This window comes from Tamandua tetradactyla, chromosome 8 (genome assembly GCF_023851605.1).
Source record: "Tamandua tetradactyla isolate mTamTet1 chromosome 8, mTamTet1.pri, whole genome shotgun sequence".
NCBI lineage: Eukaryota > Metazoa > Chordata > Mammalia > Pilosa > Myrmecophagidae > Tamandua > Tamandua tetradactyla.
This window is the reverse complement of record NC_135334.1, coordinates 68914209-68920886: the sequence shown is the minus strand read 5'-3', so window position 1 is coordinate 68920886 and position 6678 is coordinate 68914209.

Here is a 6678-nt window from a genome sequence, read left to right as displayed (position 1 = left end):
TTTTATATGTCATATCTAATTTTCGCTCTTTTTACCTTTACTCAGTCTTCCTTTCTACACTCTTCTCCACACCTCTCTCTTCCGTCTTCGCATCTGTCTCTAGTGTTCCCTTTAGTATTTCTTGCAGAGCTGGTCTCTTGGTCACAAATTCTCTGTGATTTTTTGCCCGAAAATGTTTTAATTTCTCCCTCATTTTTGAAGGATAATTTTGTTGGGTATAGAATTCTTGGTTGGCAGTTTTTCTCTTTTAATAATTTAAATATATTATCCCACTGTCTTCTCGCCTCCATGTTTCTACTGAGAGATCTGTGCATAGTCTTATTGGGCTTCCCTTGTATGTGATGGCTTGCTTTTCTCTTGCTGCTTTCAAGATCCTCTCTTTCTCTTTGACCTCTGACATTCTGATTATTAAATGTCTTGGAATATGTCTATTTGGATCTATTCTCTTTGGGGTACGCTGCACTTCTTGGATCTGTAATTTTATGTCTTTCATAAGAGTTGGGAAATTTTCAGTGATAATTTCCTCCATTAGTTTTTCTCCTCCTTTCCCCTTCTCTTCTCCTTCTGGGACACCCACAACACGTATATTTGTGCGCTTCATATTGTCTTTCGATTCCCTGAGTTCCTGCTCATAGTTTTCCTTTTTTTTTCCTATAGTTTCTGTTTCTTGTCGGATTTCAGATGTTCCGTCCTCCAGTTCAGAAATCCAACGTTCTGTCTCTCGAAATCTACCATTGTAGGTTTCCATTGTTTTTTTCATCTCTTCTACTGTGTCTTTCATTCCCATAAGTTCTGTCATTTGCTTTTTCAAACTTTTGATCTCTTCTTTTTGTTCGTCCCTTGCTTTTTCTATATCCTTCCTCAGTTTGTTGATTTGATTATTGATGAGATTTTCCATGTATGTTCAAACATCCTGAATTAGTTGTTTCAACTCCTGTATCTCATTTGAATTGTTGGTTTGTTCCTTTGACTGGGCCATATCTTCAATTTTCCTAGTGTGATTTGTTATTTTTTGCTGGCGCCTAGGCATTTAATTTCCTTAATTATTTTATTCTGGAGATTGTTTTCACTCTTTTAAACTAGGATTTTCTTGCTGGATGGCTTTGTTCTCTGTTCTTTGACATTCTTGTTCAGCTTATTCTAGATCTCTAGCTCAGGTTTTAACTGATCAAAATTTTTCAGTTCTTGTTTTCTTGTTTCTTACCCTGCCTATATGATGCCAATTTTTTTTCCTTAGGAGGGTCTACTTAGGTATTATAGACCCCAGTCTGATTTTCCAGATATGACTGGTCTCTGAAGGCAAAAGAGTCACCTGCATCAGTATTCCCTGAGGGTGAGACCCAGGAGATTGACAGACTTTCCTATGAAGGCTCTAGAATCTGTGTTTTTCCTATCTGTGCTGGTTTGAAAGGAAGTATGCCCCCTAAGAAAAGCCATGTTTTAATATAAATCCCATTTCATAAAGGTAGAATAATCCCTACTCAATACTGTATATTTGAAACTGTAATGAGATTATCTCCCTGGCTGATGTGATTTAGTCAAGAATGGTTGTTAAACTGGATTAGAGGATGACATGTCTCCACCCATTTGAGTGGGTCATGACTGGTTTATTGGAGTCCTATAAAAGAGGAAATATTTTGGAGAATGGGGGATTCAGAGACAGAGCAGAGGATGCTGCAGCACCACATAGCAGAGAGTCCACCAGCCAGTGACCTTTGGAGATGAAGAAGGAAAATGCCTCCCAGGGAGCTTCATGAAACCAGAAGGCAGGAGAGAAAGCTAGCAGATGATGCCATATTCGCCATGTACCCTTCCAACCAAGAGGGAAGCCCTGACTATGTTCATCATGTGCCTTCTCACTGAAAGAGAAACCCTGAACTTCACTGGCCTTCTTGAACCAAGGTATCTTTCCCTGGATGCCTTTAATTGGACTTTTCTATAGACTTGTTTTAATTCTTGACCTTAGAACTGTAAACTAGCAACTCATTAAATTCCCCTTGTTAAAAGCCGTTCCGTTTCTGGTATATTGCATTCCAGCAGCTAGCAAACTAGAACACTATCCTATCCAGTATGTCGTGTTTGTCCGCTTGTGGGTCCCACCAGCATAAAGTGATGCGGTGCCTTTAACTTCAGCAGACTCTCCCTGCTGGGGCTGTGGTTGAGACAGAGGAGAGGTTGTAAGCTGGCTTTAAACACTTCAGTTTTCCAGTCCCTGGGGTCTGAATTCCTTGAGGGAGGGATTTCACCTGAGCTGGGCCCCACTCCTCCAGGGAATTACTTTCTTTCACCTGACCATCCTCTTTGTCTCTCAGACAAGCTTAATCCCACCCTTGCCTGGGGCAGTTAGAGCCTGAGAGCAGCTTTAAGAGGTAGAACCAAACAAACAAAAATCATTTTCAGAGCAGGACCCCTGTTCCTTGGGCTTGTTAGTATGTTGCTCTACATATCTCCAGATCCTGTGAGCCCCTCTTCTTTTTTAGGGTCCAGAAGTTTTCAAATATTTTGTACTGTCCGATCCAAAAAAACCTCTCTTCCCCCCCCCCCCCACCTGCCACGCCCCCGTCAGCCCTGCACCCTCTACACCGGGGTAAAAACTAATAAATTTAGCTTTTATTAAAGGTTTAGCTGAGCTGGGGGCCTATTTTTAGTAGTCAGAATTTGTTAATTAATTCCACAATTAGAGCTTGGTTGCAACAGCAACCCTTGGTTGCTGTTAGTAAAGTCACTTTCCTTTTCCCTCTGGGAACCAGCCTGTGGGGGAGGGGCGCCAGCCTCCACAGCTTGGTGGATTCATTGTTTTGGGTGGGATTGCAGCTGGTCCTTTGTCCAGACTGGTGTATGCTGTGTGTCCATTCACTGCTGTGGCCCCAGCAGTTGTTCTGTAACGTTTCTGGCTCTTTACTAGATGCTTTGGAGGACAAAGTAAATGTCACACCTCACTAAGATGCCATCTTGGCCACTTCTCTCTGTATTCTCATTTTCATTCCTCTGCAGATAATTACTGATTTCTCTAGCATTCTCTTCTTTGGCCCACTGATTATTTAAACGTATGTTGTTTAATTGCCATATATTTGTGAAAGTTCTGGTTCTTTGGTGGTTATTAATTTCCAGCTTCATTTTGTTGTGGTCAGAGAAAGTGCTTTCGATAATTTCAATCTTATTAAATTCATAAAGACCTGTTTTATGTCCCAGCATATGAACTATACTGGGGAACATTCCATGAACACTAAAGAATGTATATTCTGGTGTTCTGGGGTATAATGATCTATACACCTCTATTTTTCTAATTCATTAATTGTACTGTTTAAGTTCTCTATTTCCATGTTGATCCTGTCTGGGTGTTCTATCTATAATGGAGATTGGTATATCCCCCATATTTACCTCATGTACTTTGGTGGTCCGTGACTGGGAACGTAAACATTTATGATTGTTACTTCTTCTTGGCGAATTGTCCCTTTTATTACTATGTAGTGTCCTTCTTTGTCTCTTATAATGTCTTTACATTTAAAGTCTATTTTACCTAATATAGCCACTCCTGCTTTCTTTTGCTTACACCTTGTATAAAAGATCTTTTTCCATCCTTTCACTTTCAATCTACTTGTGTCCTTTGCTCTAAGAAGCATCTCTTGTAAACAGCATATAGATGGATTACAATTTGAAATCTATTCTGCCAATGTGTATCTTTTAATTGCTGAGTTTAGTCCGTTAATGCGCAAAGCTATTACTGTAAAAGCAGTTCTTGAATTTACCACCTTATCCTTTAGTTTCTGTCAGATCTCTACATTCTTTTCCCTCTCTCTTTATCCTTAAATTACCTTTACTAGGATTCTTCACTTCTGTGCCCTCCTCCAGACCTCCCTCTCCTATCTTTTTTCTTCAACTGACAGGACTCCCTTTAGTATTTCTGGGAGGGCAGGTCTCTTGTTGACTAGTTCTCTTGGTCTTCGTTTGTCTTTGAAAATTTTAATCTCTCAGTTTTGAAGGACAGCTTGTTGGATAAAGAATTCTTGGCTGGAAGGCTTTCTTGTTCAGGATCTTAAATATATCATACCACTGCCTTCTTGCCTCCATGGTACCTGTTGAGTCATCCTCAGTTTTATGTGCCCTTGTATGTAGTAGACCACTTTTCTTGTGCCACTTTTAGGACTTTCTGCTTCTCTTCAGGACTTTCTGCTATCCTTTAACATTTAATGATTAATATGTGTCTTGAAGTAAGCTCATTTGGATTTATTCTATTTACGGTTCATTGGGCCTCTTTGATTTGCATAAGGGTTACGAAGTTTTCTCTGATTGCCTCTTTAACTAACCTCCCCAGCCCTTTACTCTTCTCTTCTCCTTCTTGGACACCAGTGATTGTTATATATGTGCTTCTTTTGTTATGTATCATTTAATCCCTATATCCAATTCCATTTTTTCCATCTTTCTTGCCATTTGTTTCTTTTTTTTCTTTTTTAATGCTACCAATTACATGAATTTATTCTGGAGTTTTAAAAACAGTACACAAACATAGGCACAAAAAGAACTTCACTGAAAAACTACATGAGAATTCCCAAAGCCTCTAAACTAAATGAGTAGGTGAAAAAAACCAACCAATTACATATACCAATCTAGTTATCCTCAGGATTTTTATTAAAATGTCAAAATGTGTTTTCTTCAAAATGTCGAGCTCTGGTCCGTGGAAGCAACAATTTCTTGCATTCAATTTAGACCCTTCTCTTAGTCTGGATTTACAGAGGCATTACCAGCACAGCTTCAAATTCAGCAGCAATAAAGAGAATTTTTCAAGCTATGCATGGGTCTACAGAAAAAACTGCTGAGACTACTTTTAATTAAGGGGGCAAATACCAACTCGAAGATGGCCAAAACTGAAGCACAATTAAACAAGCAAAAATATACTACCAAGAAATATTGTACTGCCTGTAAATGGGTACTGGATCTGGTTTTAATAACACATAAACCAATGGAACTTTATGAATTTTCCAATTCTTTAAAAAATAAAGGGTTCTAAGGCCACTAAAATGTGCATTCCAGTTCAATTATTCTGCCTTCTAGTTCACTTATTCTTCCTTCTGCTTCTTCGAATCTATGTATATATCTAGTAAATATCTCGGTTGGTCTATAATAGCTTTCACCTCTGTTGTTTTTCTATTTACTCTGTCAAATTTTTCTTTAGGTTCTTCTAGTATCTTCTTGATATCCTTTCTTTATATTCTTGAGTAGTCATTCCATATTCATTGTCCCTTCCCAGTATTTTGATTTGGTCATTTGGCTGGGTCATCTCCTCCTGGATCTTCACTGCTTTGTAGATTTCTGTTGTTTGTGGAATTTGATTATTTTAATAAGATTATTTTGCAAGTTGGTTTCCTTCACTTGTATACAGTTTTGTATTTACTTGGGTTTGCACTGGAGGTTCCTCTTTGTACTTGGTTTGCCAGTTAATTCCCCACCAAACCAAGGCCCAGATCTCATGTAGGGGACGCAATTCTGCTTTAGGGTCTATTAAAAACTAGGCAGGGGACACAGGTAGCTCAGAGGTAGAACACCCATCCATGATGCAGGTAACCCAGGCTCAACGCCCAGATCATGTACCATTCCCCTTCCCGACACAAAAAACCACCTCAGCAATAGTAGGCCCCAATGCCAGAAGGAGACACCCCAAGATATACTGGTATGAATGCAGACTGGTGTCCACAGAAGAAAAAGGAAAAAATATATACATAAAAATAAATAAAAAGTAGTAGAACATATATGGAATAAAAATAAATAATAGGGGAAACAAATGTTAAAATAAATTCAGTTTGAAATGCTAGTGGTAGATGAAAGCGAGGGGTAAGGGGTATGGTATGTATAGTCTTTTTTCTCTATTGTCATATTATTTCTTTTTCTGTTGTCTTTTTATTTCTTTTTCTAAATCAATGCAAATGTACTAAGAAATGATGAATATGCAACTATGTGATGATATTAAGAATTACTGATTGTATATGTAGAATGGAATGATATCTAAATGTTTTGTTTAATTTTTAATAAAAAAAGTTTTAAAAAATCAGAAAATGCAATAAATAAATAAAAAGAAAAAATAAGATATTTAAGTAAAATAAAATAATAAAAAAATACCTAGGCAGACAGGGAGTTTGCCATATTGCACTTTTGCTTCTTCCTAGCAGATGGTGCTCTTGGGCCACTTCCTCCCCTCAGGCCCGTCTTTCCTCAATTGCAGCTGGCTGGGCAAGATGGCATGGGTGATAGGGGGAGGGGGGGCTGTTCCTGGCCTGTGGCAGTGGAATGGCCCAGCATGGCAGCTGGTCACAATGCCTGGTGGGGCAGCTGGCCACAATACCCAGTGGACAGCAGATTCGTTACCCACAGTTTCTGATGGGACAGCCACTTGTGGCACCCAGTGGGGTGACTGATCCCTGTGCCCAGTAGATCTGGCCCCTCATGGCAAGCGGCTAAGCCTGCCCCTGGGCTTCCCATAGGTGCTACAGGCTGTTGCACTGCATAGGGAGTTCTCCCCAGCTATGTGGAGCAGAGGGACAGTCTGCTCCTTGGATCTGCATTCCCTGCACGCCATCACCCACCCCCAATGGGGCTGTAGCCGAATAGACTCACCCTGCTTTCATTGAATTGATCCACCTCTCTCTACCAGGATCTCCCTATGGAATGCTGAAGATCCTCCTC